Source organism: Piliocolobus tephrosceles, unplaced genomic scaffold (assembly GCF_002776525.5).
Source record: "Piliocolobus tephrosceles isolate RC106 unplaced genomic scaffold, ASM277652v3 unscaffolded_20, whole genome shotgun sequence".
NCBI classification, from domain to species: Eukaryota; Metazoa; Chordata; class Mammalia; order Primates; family Cercopithecidae; genus Piliocolobus; species Piliocolobus tephrosceles.
Window position 1 is genome coordinate 3,021,031 of NW_022302087.1, and position 17,717 is coordinate 3,038,747.

Here is a 17,717-nt window from a genome sequence, read left to right on the forward strand (position 1 = left end):
ATCAGCCTCTAGTACTGATGATCTTTACTTATGCATCTTCCTGAGCAACTTTCTAGACTAGGATTTCTAAATTGGTGAAAAAAGCAGCATGAGTGCCAGACAGCACTGGGGAAAACTGGCCAGGGGAACGCAAAGCAGGAGACAGCCTGCGTTATTTTTTTAAAATAATTTTCAAAAGCAGTGGTAGTAAAATTTGATAAGAATGCTTTATGTTTAGGACAACAAAAATAATTTTAAAAAGTTATTTTTTACCCTAATACTTTTCTCCACTGAATATTATTATTTTTCTCTTAGCTTTCACTTTCTAGATGTATCCTGCAACATGCTCACATACACGGATCTTTCCCTTTCCTTACTAGACCTCTCTCTTTAGTTTAAGAAAAGTTTAGATAGGGGAAAGTTAGTGTATATAAACTACGCAAGAGGGTGACCATCAATACAATGACAAATAAGCCAGTTTATTTAATTTGTTAAGGAAAAAAAAAAAAAAGAAGGAGGCAGAAAACCCACCATGGGAAAATAAGCATTTTTAAAAATCTGAAGTTGCTCTTTTCCTGTATGGTCTTTGGGAGGAGTCTAGTACAAAAACTGAAACATAACCTTTGGTCCTGGGAATTTATTTGCATGACTGTTGTCATGGCTGAGCAGTTTTTTTGATGAATTCAATCATTGCAGAGAACACTTTTAGATAATCAGAACTTTCCTTACAATGCATTTCTGTCGGAAGCAAAGTACACCTTTTATTATGCAAACATGTAAAAATCTAAAAATTCTTCCAATGAGTAGTATAAGCCTCCTATTTTTACCTTCTTCTCTGAAATGTTTCAGTTAACTCAGGTTGGCCTCTATGCTCCTCCTCTCTTCCTATAGAACACTGTGCATACCTTGAATAAAGAGCTTATTATACTATATTGTTATTTTCTTCTGTCCTACCTAATGAATTGAGCTACTTTAGGATAGTACAAAATCTTTTATTTCCATATTCCTTGCCAGGTGCCCAGCACATAGAAAGTGTCAGTAAGTGTATTAAGTTAGTAAATGGATGAGTAGATGACTGGCACTATGTGGATCCAGGATACCTTCTAGCTCCTATTCTATAGCATGAAGAGTTTAATGACATTAAGCCTGCATGCTTGGTATAGTTTCAAGAGAGTGATTAAAAACAATGAGTTCTTTTCCTATGGTATTGGATTAGAATTAGAAGCATCAGTATGAATTCATGGGTTTTTTAAAGTATGTATAGATTAATAGAAATATTTAAAATGTAGAAATACAGGCACACACACACACACACATACACACACATATTTCCTAGTTCTGTCCTCTGAGAGAGCCTAGTAGCAGTGACAGCCCAGCTACAACTGTGGACACTCAGATCTTGATATCTAAATTCTCTTCTTTAAAAAAAAAAAGGAAGTCTTAGATTTCTGATTCCTGGGCTGCAACAGGAAAAGCACAAGGTGAGTCTAAAATACTTGCTCTGCCAGAAAGGACGTACTCAAATAATGATGGGAAATATCTAAAGGACACAGCAGATTGAGGGTTTACCATCGGCCAATCTAGGACAATTTGAGTATCAAAGTCAATCATCATAGTAATGAAGAGTAACACATGGAATAAGAAACCATGAGTCCACACAGATATAAATGAATGAATGAATAAATGGAGAGGTGAGGAAGGTCTTCCTGCTCATGTAAAAGGAATGCTGGATTTAGAAAATAACCACATGGCATCTACCATGGTAGTAATTGTTGAGGGCAAGACTCATCAATGGATGCTAAAATTAGTAGGTGAAAGTTTGATAGAAACAGGATATTTACATAGTCTTGAATTATATAAGACACTTTACAAGGAAACAGTTGTTCATAGTATAGAAACCTGGTAGATACCACTTTAGGTGATAATAGTTAACATCACTAGTAATGGGACAAATAGAGACCAAAGGCCTGCTGAGAAGAGCACACACTTACATGGTTCCTGCTGAAAATGCATAACTTGAATCTACTCATGAAACATCAGATGAATCCAAACTGAGGGATTTGTACAAAATAGCCTATATTCCTCAAAAAATGTCATGAAAAATACTAAGGAACAGTTCCGGAGCAAAGGAGACTAAAGAGATAAGACAGCTAGATGCACGAGGAGATTCCAGATTGGACCCTGGGCCAGGAAAGGAAAAAATATATACATATAAATATTTTTAATGTGTCTGTGTATGTGTGTATATATAATATATAGCATATATATGTGCACACACACACATATATATATATAATAAAGCAGTCATCTCCAACTTTTTTGGCACCAGGGACCCCTTTCGTGCAAGACTGTTTTTCCACTGACGGGGGGCAAGGGGACGGGGATGATTCCGGGATGAAACTGTTCCACCTTAGATCGTCAGGCATTAGTCAGATTCTCATAAGGAGCACACAAGCTGGATTCCTCGTGTGTGCAGTTCCCAATACGGTTCCCAGTCCTATGAGAATCTAATCATCTAATGCTGCTGATCTGACAGGAGGAAGAGCTCAGGCGGCATTGCTGGCTGGCCCGCTGCTCACCTCCTGCTGTGAGGTCCAGTTCCTAACAGGCCAGGGACTGGGACTGGGACTGGTGCATGGCCTCAGGAGTTGGGGACCCCTGGTATAAAGGAAATTATTGGTGCAACAGGAAAATTTTGAAGACAGCCTGTGGATTGGATAATAGTATTAATGTTAATTTCTTGATATTTATGCTGTACATAAGAGAATATACTTTTAACAATACACACATCTATTTGATTCTAAAGAGGCACCCTGTCACCAGCTTACTCTCAAATAGCTCAGGAAAAAAAAAGGTATATGTGTTTGTGTATTCATACATACACAGAGAGAAGGATAGTGAAAAAATGTGGGAAATTGCTAACATTTTGGGAATGTGGGAGCAGGAAATACTGAACTCAACTGTACTTTTAAAAACTTTTCTATAAATCTGAAATTATTTCAAAATAATAGTTGAAAAAATGATAGTTCTTAAAGATTATGTGCTCTGTATGGAAGTCAGTCTGTCCCTGAATCAAATAGCTAATCAACTTATTGAAATAGGACTTCACTCTCAATAAAATTCTGTGGTACATTGAACACAACTTTAATAATTTTATAGTCATTGGTTTGCTGGCCAAGTAGAACAATTTTTTGACAATTCTAAGGAAGTATTTTTCTACTGCCCTCTAATTTATCTAGGTCAGCACTTCCCATGAGTTTTACGCAAAAACAAAAGTTTGTGTAATCAAGGAAATTTGAGAATTGTTTCATTTTCTTCACAATTTCCTATCTACGCTGTGAATCTGCAATCAGCAAATGTCCCATTATTTTTTACAAATATATACAATCACCTCTCAGTGTCCTTGGAAGATTGGTTCCAGGACCCCCGGAGGATACTGAAATGCATATATGCTCAAGTCCCTCATATACAATTTCTCAGCTCCCCCTCAATTTTTATTTCCTCGGCTTGGGTAGAAATGAGGGGGGTGGGGTCAGAAATTTTAAAAAGCTTCTCATGTGCCTTTGATGCAGCTTACTTAAGAACCACTTTAGGGAGCCACCAATCTAGAATTTTTCCCTGGCTCTGTGTAAACAAAGCATCTTAGCTCAGAAGGGGTCTTTAAAGAGGATCTAAACTAGGGATTCTCACTGTGGCTGTGGATTGCCTTAACATTAGCCCTGCCTTGGCAGATTTTTAATAAATACCCTAGATGACTTAATACACACTGGACTTTAGGACATATTGATATTAAAAACTATCACTTAAATCAGAAAACCAAAGAGCAGGGAAACCAATTGCATGGTTTCCTAAATGGTTTTCAGTGCAGTTTGGAGCAGCCCTGTGAGAACTTCATGACCACAGCTCCAGTCACCCACGTTGTCCCATCCATATTTCAAGTCAAGATTATACAGTCAAGTTTTCATTCATGTCCAGTGACTTTTATCCTCCCTATGTGAAGATTTGTGTATAGAATACACTGGGAATCTAGACACCTTGATTCCAATCCCAAATTTGCTAGTAAACAGAAGAAAAAAAAAAAGACACTTTTTTTGTACTCACAGCACTTCTGACGCCAAATGTGTGAGGTTTTTTTTCACACCAACAACTAATTCTCCAGCTCTTTGAACACCAACTGAGTGTCCAACAATTCATTTCTGATACTAAACATCCAGTGTTAGCACAGACCCGACTGATTAAGAGCTCAATCCCGCAAGACACTTAGGATGCCAATCACAAGTCAAGGGCTCCTACACTTCTGAACAACTGGCTGTAAGCTGGGGATTCCCATGACCACCTCCTCAGGTTTGAGCATTTGCTATAACAGCTGATAGAACTCAGGAAAACACTTCACCTATGTTTGACAGTTTATATGATACAAATGAACAGCCAGATGAGAGGGACATGGGGGAAGGTATTAGAAGGAATATGGAGTTTCCATGCCACTGTCCCAGCACCTCCATGTGTTCACCATCCTGAAAGCTCTCTGAAGTCCTTTATTTTTTATGGAGGATCCATGACATAGGGATGATTGATGAAATTATTGGCCTTTGATGATTGAACTCAATCTCCAGGCCCTCTCCTCTCCCCAGAGGTCAGAGGGTGGTGTAGAAGTTCCTACTGTCTAATCACGTGGTTCTTCAACTCACTATCCTCCAAGAGCTACCTCATCAGCCTAAATTCAAGTATGCTTGAAAGAGGCTTATTATGAATGACAACTGATGCTCCTTTAATCCCTGTCACTCAGGAAATTACAAGGGTTTTAGGAGTTTTGTACCAGAAACCTGGAACAAAGACCAAATATCTATTTCTTATATCACAAGCTAACTTTCTGCATGACTTTTAGGATGTCACTATTCTTCAGTTTAATCTTTTTTTCCTACAAAGGTAGGGGTAGGACTAGAATATTCTGAATGCTTTTAGTCCTAAACTTTCGGGATTTTAAATCGTTAGCAGACTATCTTATTTACAATAGCTTTCAGTGGTGTGCTGGAGGCCACTCTTAACCATCTCCAAAAAGCAAACTGTCACATATTCAGAAACTTCGAAAGCTGGATGTTAAACTGTTGGTATCTTAAAACCAGCCCCTTATGTGAATACTGTGTTTATACCATGGAAGTAGGAAAACACTAGAAATCAGGGTTTTAAAAAGCAAAACAAAACATAGAGCCAGTTTACCAGCGTGCCACTGATAACAAGTGTCATAATGTTCCATAGACCAGAACCAAATGCAGTAAATACATAAGAGAATACCCCACCATATTTTAAGGTAGATGATTATAGTACTAATTGAATTAAAGCAGATTTGTAAATCATTCTCAAAAATCATTAAGTCTACATAAAGCTATTCAGTGTGTCAAATGTGCATCCCCTGCACAATTTTATTGATATTACTTTACTGGCTTCGTATCACCAGTTCCTTTTACTGCTCCTCAAATCAGTATGCTAAAGCAGCCCAAGCATCATCCTGTAAGATAGATTGAAATATCATGTTTGTACAACTGAAATAATGTAGAATGCACAACTAGTCCCATTATATGACCATAAAAAAACTAATTCAGCTCACTGCATCATTGATCCATTTAATTGTATAGCAGCTTCCTATTGATAAGAGGAAATGTCCCCGACCCGACCATGCTGAAAATGAAACTGGCCAGTTTTCCACAACCATAAATTTCAATAAGGATTCTACATAATACCCAGGGACTAGATATCATAGCCAGAGTTTACTAGTTTTTTCTTTGTTTTACTGACCTATTTACCTTACATATGACCCAATTTCTCTTATGCTTCCTAAACTTCATTAGTCATGAAGTGTTAGCCTGTACTTATGTTTGGACTATTTATTTATTTATTTTGAGACGGAGTGTTGCGCTTGTCACCCAGGCTGGAGTGCAATGGCATGATCTTGGCTCACTGCAACCTCCGCCTCCTGGGTTCAAGTAATTCTCGTGCCTCGGCCTCCCAAGTAGCTGGGATTACAGGCCCACGCCACCACACCTGGCTAATTGTTTTGTATTTTTAGTAGAGATGGGTTTTCACCACCTTGCCAGCTGGTCTCGAACTCCTGACCTCAGGTAATCAACCTGCCTCAGTCTCCCAAAGTTCTGGGATTATAGGTTTGTGCCACTGCCCCCAGCTGTGACTAGATATTTTATTTCAGACAGATTAAGATACATTTGAGACCGTCTTTTCATTTGGAACTTGGAAAACATTCAGTGGCCTACAAGCATTACAGAGAGGGCTGTGGACCCAGAAGCATCACTTTTTTTTTTTTTTTTTTTTTTTTTTTTGAGACGGAGTCTCGCTCTGTCGCCCAGGCTGGAGTGCAGTGGCCGGATCTCAGCTCACTGCAAGCTCCGCCTCCTGGGTTCACGCCATTCTCCTGCCTCAGCCGCCCGAGTAGCTGGGACTACAGGCGCCCACCACCTCGCCCTGCTAGTTTTTTGTATTTTTTAGTAGAGACGGGGTTTCACCGTGTTAGCCAGGATGGTCTCAATCTCCTGACCTCGGCCTCCCAAAGTGCTGGGATTACAGGCTTGAGCCAACCGCGCCCAGCCCAGAAGCATCACTTTTAATCACATTTCTGGCCTCTTGGTTTAGGCAGATGTAACATAGTACATCTATGCCATGCAAATCCAACAAACATTTGATGGCTACCCACTATATTTTGAACACAGTAATGGGTACTGAGGGAAACAAAAATGAACAAGGCACAATCCCTCCCTCCGCACACTCATAGTCTAATGGGAAATGTTTGTGTACATAATTAAAATGTTATAGTGGTGAGTTTAATAATAGAGATAGAAACACGCTATTATTGAAATGGGAGTGAAGAAGGAATTCTAACAAGGAGGAAAGTAAGAATTAATAGAGTTGGTTCTTGAAGGATGAGTAAGATCCTGGTAGCAAAGTAAAACGGGAAGGGCCATTCTGGGCAGAGAAAAAGACACAAAGTCCTGAGGTCTGAAAGGGCATCAAGGGCTCAGGTAGTGGAGGGGAAGAATTAGAAGAACACTGGGAGAAAGAAGGATAAAGTGGAGGGTTTTGAATGCTAGGCTAAGGAGTCAAGCAGGGAAAGTGGGCAATGCAAATAGGCATAAAACAATAAAATATGATAACAAAACTATGCACAGTGGAGCACAGTTGAGAAAATATGTTGAGCCAAGTCTCTTAGAATTTTTCAAAATGGAAAAGAGGAGAAGCAGCAGGAAGAGGAACTAACATGAGCAAAGGCACCGAGATAGTATCGATGACCATTATTATCACTCTGTGTGTCAGGCCCTGTGCTGAGCATCCTAAGTTGAGGGAGGTATTATTTCCATTCTACTGATATAAAACTGAGATCCAGAGAAGATAGGTAACATGCCCAAGGCTGTATAATAGTGGACTTTATAGGAATCCATTATGCCATAAAACCTTCAATCTGAGAAATGTAATGATACATGATACATGAGGACAATAGTAAGTCAAGCTGGCTATGTAAAATTTTTTAAATTGTAAATACCCTTTATTGAGCAGCTACTATTTTGCAAGGAACTTTATATGTGTATTAAATCAATAGCTTGAAGAAAAAAAATTGACCAAAGTCACCTAGTCAGTAGCAAAGCTAGAAATTTCTCCCACAAAAAAAGGGCAGAGGGATCTGGTAAAGGGTGGGAGAGAGGACTCCAGTCATGACTTTTCAGAGTGGTATCAGTGGAAAAAGAGCAAAGAAGTTTTGGAAGCTATGGGTGACTACTACACTATTCTATGCCTACTGTCACTGACCCTTCTTACATAATGCAAACAGAAAAGGTTTCTGATTCGGGGTCAAGAGGGAGACCCTACTAGATTTGAATTTTGTTGAATTTGAAGCATATTGGAGATGTCCATGTGGATATGCTCAATGAGTCAGTTGCAAATAGCATCAGAGAACATTTGGTAGGGAAATATCTTATAATAAGCAACGGTGGGGCAACCGGACCAGACACTGTAATGAAATATGAAGCAATAGGCCAAGCTTCCATTCCTTCAGAGAAGGCCAGTAGGGCAAATACCAAGTCTGTCCAAGGATGCCATGATTTCGTCCAGTTAGGAATGAGAAAGTGGCAGTCCTAGAGTTTCAATCTGGGGCAAGCAAGTCAGGGATCAGGGCAGAAGAGTTGGTATTGGTATCATACCGAATACTAAACTTTGAGTAATGCCAGGTCCTAGAGAATGAGAGAAAGATATGGTCTTTCTAGCGCCTGAGGCTGGTAGGGAAATAGCAAGTAGGTAAGGATACTGAGTGAGATTCCCCTACTTTTGGAAGGGATCCAAGAAGTCTGAGACATCGGGAAACTCTATGTGGCTCTCAGAAACCATTCAGCAGCCCACAAGCTTTCCAAAAGGAGTGCTGATCCAGAGACGCCCCCTTCAGTCATATTCATGACATTTTAGTTCCAGCAGACGCTATTTAGTCTTAAACTTCCTGGGATTCTGGAGAGGCCAGAGGGACTTGCCTGACACACACTGGTTGGCCATGAACAGTTAAGCCTTCTCATTTATGTGTTCAGGTAGCCTTCCAGAAGGGGGCCAGGCTGGCATGGTTCTGGCACTTGGGGTAGAATCAGAGCTAGAAATGGAAATCATCTACCTGGAAGCTATGCTTCAATCCCAGAGTGGGTAAGATCGGTCAGCAATAGAGGCTGAGAAAAGGACCAAGACTTGGAAATGCTTCCCCTTAAGTACTGATCAGAGGAAGCAAACTAAGGAAGATTCATCAGAGAAGTTAAAGGCAATGGAGAAGAATGTAGCTTCCAACATTTCCTCTCTCTTCTTCCCCCATTTCCCGTGGATCTCATTTATTTTTAGTTTTGATTTGTAATTGGAACAAACTTTCAAAAAGAAAACTGCCCTCTCTGGAAAAAGAAGGTAATGATGCCTCCCTCGTGGGGAAGTTGTGAGAAATCAACGGAATAATGTAGGTAACTGCACCTATTTGGTGTTCAACTGTGTATTAATTCTCACCACCCCAGCATCACTGCCCACTCTCCCCTTCCCGGGGGTTACATGCCTTCATTTATTAGTCCTTTGATCTTGTCATCAAAACAGAAGCAAGTCTGATTAAACTGGGTGCAACTGATTTCTACATACAGGCTTAACAGTGAGAAGAAAAAAAAAAGAATCAAGCCTTTGGTTTTCAAATCAGCTTTCACAGTGTATTGAAAAGGTGCTCTTTGGCTATACCCTTTTATGGGTGAGAAAATTGAAATAATCAGCTGAGCAGAAGTGCCTTCTCCAAATTCATAGTTGTAGTCTGTGCCCTGGCCAACACTTTCCTGCCCATTGCTTACCATTTGGGACATTCCAGGAAGTGGAAAGAAGCAAGATAATGAATCATTTAATGCTGCTTATCCTTCCAATTCTGGAGCAAGCCAGTTCCCCAGAATCATGTGGAAGATGTCTGTTGCTTAGCTAATATACCCCAACAGTGTATTTTACAAGTGCAAAGGTGGGAATCACTGGCCTGTTACCCTCCCCCTTATTAGAAGTAGCTGGTGTTTATGATTACTGGAGTCACCATTAGTTCCGCTTCATGGACCCACCTTTCCTGTAATTCAGCTCATACAGTTTATCTTAGAAACTCACATGGCATCCAAAGCGTAATTCCGTTATCCACATGTTAACTCCCTATGGCCAAGAGGACCTGTGATATTGGACACACCAAATGGGAAACCTAAAACAGTTCTAAAGCAGCGTTTCTCAGCTGCCAGTCCCTAGGAAGGTGACACATTTTTTCCTCTTGGCCCAGAAGCCTCTCTGCTTCCACCCTGGAGGTTGGGCTGAGCCCCAGGAGAGCAGGGGAAGTGGGAACTCAGGATCATGTTGCTGCAGTGCTAAGCTAAAATCGCATCTTTCACTCCTGGCCTGGTACCACCCTCTCCCCTCCACCACCAGAGGACCCAAGGGTCCCCAAGGAGACCGCTCCAGTTTGCCTCGTGTCATGATCTGTGGTTGTAAAGGTATGGGTATGTGTATACACACACCAACATTCATAAAAGAGACTTTCACATAAAAATTCAGATTGCAGATATCCTAAGAAACAAAAGATGCCACAATGCAAAGGCTGCATTCCCACCTGTGACAATCAGATCAAGCAGACCACTGTTCTCCATTGAACCTCAGTCCTCACCACTCCCTGCTGTCTTCCTGAAATGAGACCATCACTAGCAGTTCTGAATACTAAATATAATGACCCTGGATTATAAGAATCCTTATCTCACCTGCTTTACTCTTCTGCATTATCAACTTTGCCCAGGTGGCATTTAAGTGGAATCTAGAGAATTCTCACTGCCCGCTGGACTCTAATCATCACCATAGCTACCAGCATCACCAGCTTCCATGTCGCCATCCACTTTCAGTGGGAAAAATAAAAGATCAACAGGTGGTTTTCCTCTCATCGAGTCCCTAGAGCTCTCATAATAAAACTCTGTACTAGGCTCCCAAGACCATCCAAAGGCCATGGGACTACCCCCAAGGATGCAATGCATGCTGGCAGGGCTCTGGGTTTGACACTGGGCCCCTTTGACATGTCCTAACTCTTCCAGGGCACAGAAAGCCAGTCCCCGCAGAGGCCAGTTCAGTGTGCACCGGCTGAAAAGATTGTTGTTGTTGTTATTACCGAACTATTATCCCTATATTTTATACCCATATGTGCATATTTTACATATATCTTTTATACATGTTTTATGCATATACATTAGGCCTACATGATTTTGCTATGTCACAGTAGAAAATTTAGATTTGTTACTGGCCTGTGGTTCAGTTGATAGGAAGCCTTTACCTAGAGTATACTGGCCTGTTTCCCAACATCTCAGTTCTCTTTTCAACTTGAAAAGTAACCTGTTTAGATATTCATAGTAATATTAATTTTTAATAGACCTTATTCTACTGAGCAACCTTGCACATCCATTCTCATTGAAATTTCCCACTCATCCACAAAGATACGTGGGGCAGAAGTTATGATTACCCTGATGTACTGAAAAGGAAACTGAGGCTCAGCTAAAGTGCTCAAGGCCATTCAGATGGTTGAGGTGGAGCCAGAGAAAAGCAGACGTCCTTGCTGGCAGCCCAAGGCTCTCTCTGAGACCAACGACTCCATCAGAATTAGGTGAGCATTTAAAACATATCTGCTAAATGGATAAACTACCCACTGTCTTTGGCAGTTAGTACATAAGAAGATAAAGCAGAGTATTACAAATACATTTGCACTGTAGTGAAAGTTCCTAGGTATTGTATTGGAGTTAAAGGCTTAAAACAGTTGTCAAGGTAGTCTTTAATGAAAAATGGTCATGGTTTGAATGTGCTCCTTTATCTCACTAATTCTATAACCCAATTTTTATCAAGGACCTCAGGCCTGAAGGCTCAAACTGCATTTTGAAGCTTATCTCATTAATATTCACCACCACAACCTCAAAGGGTGTGGGGCATGTATCATTATCTTCACGTTTCAGATGGAAATAGGCAGTGAGAAGAAGCAGAGCCCTGTGTGTCTGGGTTCAGGAATCAGAGACTGTTTGCTTTTAGCACCATCGCCCATGTCTGATTCGGCTTTGCCCTCCCCCATAAGGAACAACGCTGAGATAAACCACGTGGGGTGCTGTCATTTCAGCCTGATGTCCCCAGTATCAGAGTCTGACCAAAAGTAATAAGATCAAAGCCCTAAGGCTATGATGAAAATGAAAGGCCATGATAAAGGGAGATTGGCAAAGAAGCCATTATGCATAGGCCTGGGTACTCAAATGTTCTTAGAAAAATATCTAAAACACAGGTATGTATTAGTCTACTATGGCAATTAAAACCTAAACCTCACAGTTAAAACAGCCAGTTTAGAGATCCGAGCCATGGCCACACAAGAACTGGGATTTTAGATTTGATTCTGCTCTGATCATTCAGCATCACCGTGAGCATACATGTGTCAATTTCACTGCTTCCATCACTTGTCACTATTTCTCATTCTGCAAAATCTCTCTGCATGTTTTAAAAAGCAGGCCAGAAACACCTGGCATTAGCAATCCCCATAACCACTGAAAGAACATAGGCAGTGTCATGCCTATGTTGTGGTCCACTTGATCAACTGGTCCATTTGATCAAGAATTCTGTCACCATTATCTGAGACATTTGTGGGATAGCATGACTTCCTAAAAACTACTGTTGCACTTCTGAAAACTTTATCCTACAGATACAAAAATCATACAAGAAAATTCATTGCAGTGATGTTTGTAATAGCAAAAAAAAAAAAAAAAAAAAAAAACACCTGGGAATGGACTAAGCAGCCCTGAATAAGGGATTGGTTGAATATGTTGTGGTATATATATACAACGGACTATAACTCAGCTTTAAAAAAAAAAAAAAAGAATAAATAAAATTATGTATCAATAAAGAACAATCTCAAGGATATAATGGTAAGTAAATAAAGCAAGATGCACACACTCAAGTGTGTGTAGGATGCTGTACTAGTCTATTCTAACATTGCTACAAAGAAATACCTGAGGCTGGGCGCGATGGCTCGTGCCTGTAATCCCAGCACTTTGGGAGGCCGAGGCGGGCAGATCACAAGGTCAGGAGATCGAGACCATCCTGGTGAACACGGTGAAACCCCGTCTCTCCTGAAAATACAAAAAAAATTAGCTGGGTGTGGTGGCAGGCGCCTGTAGTCCCAACTTCTAGGGAGGCTGAGGCAGGAGAATGGCGTTAACCTGGGAGGCAGCAGAGCTTGCAGTGAGCAGAGATCGCGCCACTGCACTCCAGCCTGGGCAACAGAGCGAGACTCCATCTCAAAAAAAACAAAAAAAAAAAATACCTGAGACTGGGTAATTTATAAAGAAAAGAGGCTCATGGTTCTGCAGGCTGTACCGGAATCATGGCGGCATCTGCTTCTGAGGAGGCCTAAGAAAACTTCCAATTATGGCAGAAGGCAAAAGGAGAGCAGGTGCATCACACAACAAAAGCAGGAGCAAGGGGGCAGAGGGACAGAGGGGTGATACACAGTTTTAAATGACTAGATCTCACTCTCAGGAGGACAGTACCAAGGAGGATGCTGCTAAACCATTCATTAGAGATCCACCCCCATGATCCAATCACCTCCCACCTTCTCTACCTCCAACATTGGGGGTTACATTTGAATATGAGATTCAGGCAGGGACACACATCCAAACTATATCAGATGATACTAATTGTTTAAAATTGTGGGGTTAAATATTTTTAACCATTTGACATATATTTACTAATACCTTCTGTGTCTCAGGAACCATTCTAACTACCGGGGATATCACAGTGGAGAAAATAGATCTAACGTCCTGCCTTCAAAAAGGTTATTCTATTTGCTTTTATATACATGCTTAAAAATGTTTGAAACAATACACAAGAAACCCATATGAGTAATTTCTATTTGGGGAGGCAGGGGCTGTGCAGCTATAGGACAAATGTGAGACAGCAAGTTGTCACTGCCTAGACTTTTATGTTTCTCAAATATTTAAACTAAATAAAATACAAATGAAAAAATTAACAGGTAAATTTTTTAATTTTTTAAGTATACTTTAAGTTCTGGGATACATGTGCAGAATGTGCAGTTCGTTACATAGGTATACCTGTGCCATGGTGGTTTGTTGCACCCATCAACCTGTCATCTACATTAGGTATTTCTCCTAATGCTGTCCCTCCCCTAGCTCCCCCACCCACCACAGGCCCCGGTGTGTGATGTTCCCCTCCCTGTGTCCATGTGTTCTCATTAACAGGTAAAGATTAAGCACCTTTCTTTGTTAATCTGGTACTGATCTGCACTCATTAATTTATCCAAACCTGTCTTGAACCTGTTTATCAGTTTACCTTAAGTGTTAGGGCTTGTTAGCATAGCCTTTTCCATTTATTTGCTTGTGGAATTTAAATAAAATGGTATTCCTTTTGATTCTCTTGTAGAAATTTCTTTCTTAATTTCAAAACACCCCTTTCATCTAATATTCTGAGGTTAAATGAACAAATTTGTGTTTGTTGTCCTTGAACCATCTATTAACCAACCTATTGTGATGATTAATACTGAGTGTCAATTTGATTGGATTGAGGGACACAAAGTATTAATCCTAGGTGTGTCTGTGAGGATGTTGACCAAAAGAGGTTAACATTTGAGTCACTGGGCTGGGGAAGGCAGATACACCCTTAATTGGGTGGGCACCGTCTAATCAGCCACCAGCAAATTTATTAAGCAGGCAGGAAAACGTGAAGAGGTTAGATTGGCCTAGACTCCCAGCCCACATCTTTCTCCTGTGCTGGATGCTTCCTGCCCTCGAACATCTTCAGTTTTGGGACTCAGACTGGCTCTCCTTGCTCCTCAGCTTGCAGACAGCCTATTGCAGGACCTTGTGGTCATGTAAGGTGTAAGTTAATACTTAATAAACTCCCCTTTTCATACAGATATATAAGGGGCTATGCCAGGGATATGAAATATATATAATATATGTTATATATATAATAGGATATATATATAAATATATCCTATTACTTCTGTCCCTTTAAGAGAACTCTGACTAATACACCTATAAACCTTAATGAAATCTCCCTGTTACCTTTGTCTTCTCTCACAGAAGAGTTCTGATTCCTGCTAACAAATTCTTAATTTCCATCCTGTTAGTTACATAAACCTTATAATGTAAATGAAACCATCTTCGTTTGTAATTGGGGTGACTAGGAGTCCATTTCTTCCTTCTACAAACCCACCAGCCTCACTACCCCAGGACTACCTTTTACTTACATTTTTATCCATGAACTCCTTTCTCTCAGAAAACATCCGAAAATGATACTTTTGAAGCACAGAAAATTGTTTCAAAATCCTAACAATAAACTCACCTCTTCCTGTCCCCCATCCTTCCTCTAGCCCCAGTTTTCAGCCTAGCTCTGGTTCCCTTTATATCCTCGTCTGAGGATGATGCTGTGTCCATGTGTCCATTGTTTGAGCTTCCTATTCCAGCCCAGCTCCTAGTAGCACCAATGTGCCTCTTCTCTCACCCATGCCTCTCATTGCCAAACTAAAAGACATTTTCCCACTCAGATCATCCTTAGCTCTGCTGCAGTGTTTGACACGGTGTGAAACTGCTTATCCCTGTCATAGATCACAGGCTCTTATCATTAAAAGAGTTCTTGCCTGCTTATTAACCTCCCACATCCTTGGCCTCCTACAGACCCGCCTCTAGAGGATCCTGTGGTCCCCACTTACTCTAGTTTGGAGATATTCATGCATTGGCTTAGAAGATATTATCAGGCTCTCCCTGTGACCCCTGGGATCGATTTCTAGAGTGGCCAACTGTTCAGTTTGCTCAGGACTGAGGGAATTTCCAGGATGCAGAACTTTCCGTTTTAAACACGGACAGTCTAAGGGAAACCAGAATAAATTGGTCACCCAAGCTTACCGTTGTCACACAGACTGCCTCTGGGTGTGCCTTCACTCCCAAAGACTGACACCTGTGTCTCCTTGTTGGAAGACTTCCCTTAGGCTGCCAAATGCCCCTGTGTCTACTCCCCCCGTGAGTGGGCCATGGGGACTGTTCCCCACAGATACACTTCTCTAAAGTGATTGCAAGTTTTTGTATCCTAGACACAGCCCTTAACCAATGACTGACAGTTAAAGGAGCTTAGGTACTCTAGTGCCTTTGACCCTGATTGGATAGTGCTGAGTTATGACTTACACTGTCTCCAAAACTCCCTGCAGGATTAAATCAAACTTACCCTCCTTAGAACTTTGCTTGATAACACACTTACTTGGTTTGCTTCACTTTATTGTCTCGATACTCCACGATGCTTCTGGTTTTCCCTGAGGACAGGTTCTAACAAATCACTTCCTTATCTCAGAGCCTGCTTCTGGAGAGCTCAAATGCCTTGGTGATCTATTGCTGTGTGATAAACAACTGTGAAATATAGTGATCAAAACAACTTTTTAATTATTTCTCACAATATTTGTCATCACAATTGGTGAGTTGGCTGGACTCAGCAGGGTGGTTCTTCTATTTCACGTGATGATAGCTGTGACTGCAATCATCTGGGGGCTCTCCGGGCTGGAATGTCTAAGATGTCTCATGCCAGCACACTCATGTGTCTGAGGCCCCCTTGAAAGGTCTGCATACTGAAATTCCCTCAGTCTTTGAGAGTTCAGTTTGTCTCTATGAGGTCTCACATATGGTTGTAGTCAGACAGCAGCTGGCACTAAAGTCACCTGAAAGGTTAACCAGAATGCTGGGATAGCTAGTCTTCATCCCTTCTTCTCTTGGATTAGTTTCCTAGGGTTGCCATAGCAAAATGCCACAGACTGAGTGACTTAAAACAACAGACATTTGTTCTCTCACAGTTCTGGGGGCTAGGAGTCTAAAGCCAAGGTATCAGAAGGGTCATGCTACTTCTGAAGGTTCTAGGGAAGAATCCCCACTTGCCTCTTTTTAGGTGGTTGTTGACAATCCTTGATGCCCCTGGCTTGCAGCTATATTACTCCAATCTCTGTTGTGTCATCACATGGCCTTCTCTCTGTGTGTCTGCGTCTTCAGATAGCCTGCTCATAAGGACACCAGCCACTAGATTTAGGTTTTATCTAAACCGGTATGATTTCATTTTAACTTGATTATATCAGTAAAGACCCTGTTTTCAAATAAGGTCACATTCACAGGTTCTGGGTGAGCATGAATTTTGGAGGGATACTATTCAGCTCAGTGCACCTCTCCATGTGGTCATTACATGGACTCTCCATCAGAGAGAGAACTTACAAGCAGTTCAAGTTTCTCAGAACCACGAAAGTGGAAGCTGCACAGGCCTTCTTAACACTTATCAAGCACTAAAAGTGTGCACAGCACTATTTTAAATGCAGTCGTGAACCAGATAGGCAAGGTGTCTGTTGTTATACAACTTCCATCGTAGTAGAGAGAATATCATTGACAATTTCCCTTACCTAGTGCTCTTTGAGTTAATGTGTTGTGGTACTGTGGAAAGAATAATGAAGCACATCTGACACCTGGACTCCAGTCCTGCTTTGGGTTCCAGACAGAATAAAAGATAATGTTGCCTATCTCCTGGCTCAGTCACGTAATATCCCTGGGCCTTCATTTCCTCGTCATATAATGGAGAGCTTGAACCAGATTATCTGAGGTCCTTCCAACTCTGATGTGTCTCCATCGTTTATGCAACTGTTTTCCTTTGTTCAAACAACTTTCTTCTTTTCATCTCCTTCAGAAAGTCTTTGGGAGGAGCTAAAGCTTTGTGGATAAGTAGAGCAGAGGACGAAAACTTATGGAGGGAAAGGAAGAAAATGAATTTCCTGAACTGTTGAAAATTGCCTTTCCCATTCCTTCCATATTCTTATACTGTTAAATTGTGATGCTTCCCTTAATTATTAATATACATCTGCTCAAATTGTGGTCTCCATCTCAACTGACCCACTTGGCAGGAGAGACAGGCTGCAAATTATAATGTAGGCTAACATCATATGATTCTTTTACCATTGCTAGCTCTAGCATACACCTGTTACAGAAAACACCAGGTGTTAGTCTACAGGTGTTCCTGAGACTCATAAAGAAAAGCAGGTAATTGCTCCTGTATGCTTCTTAGCACAAAAATACAATGATACCCATTACTGTACTATAATGATACTGTAATGGAAGGGACCTGTGGATCAGCCCATATGATGGCATCTGTGTATGTTG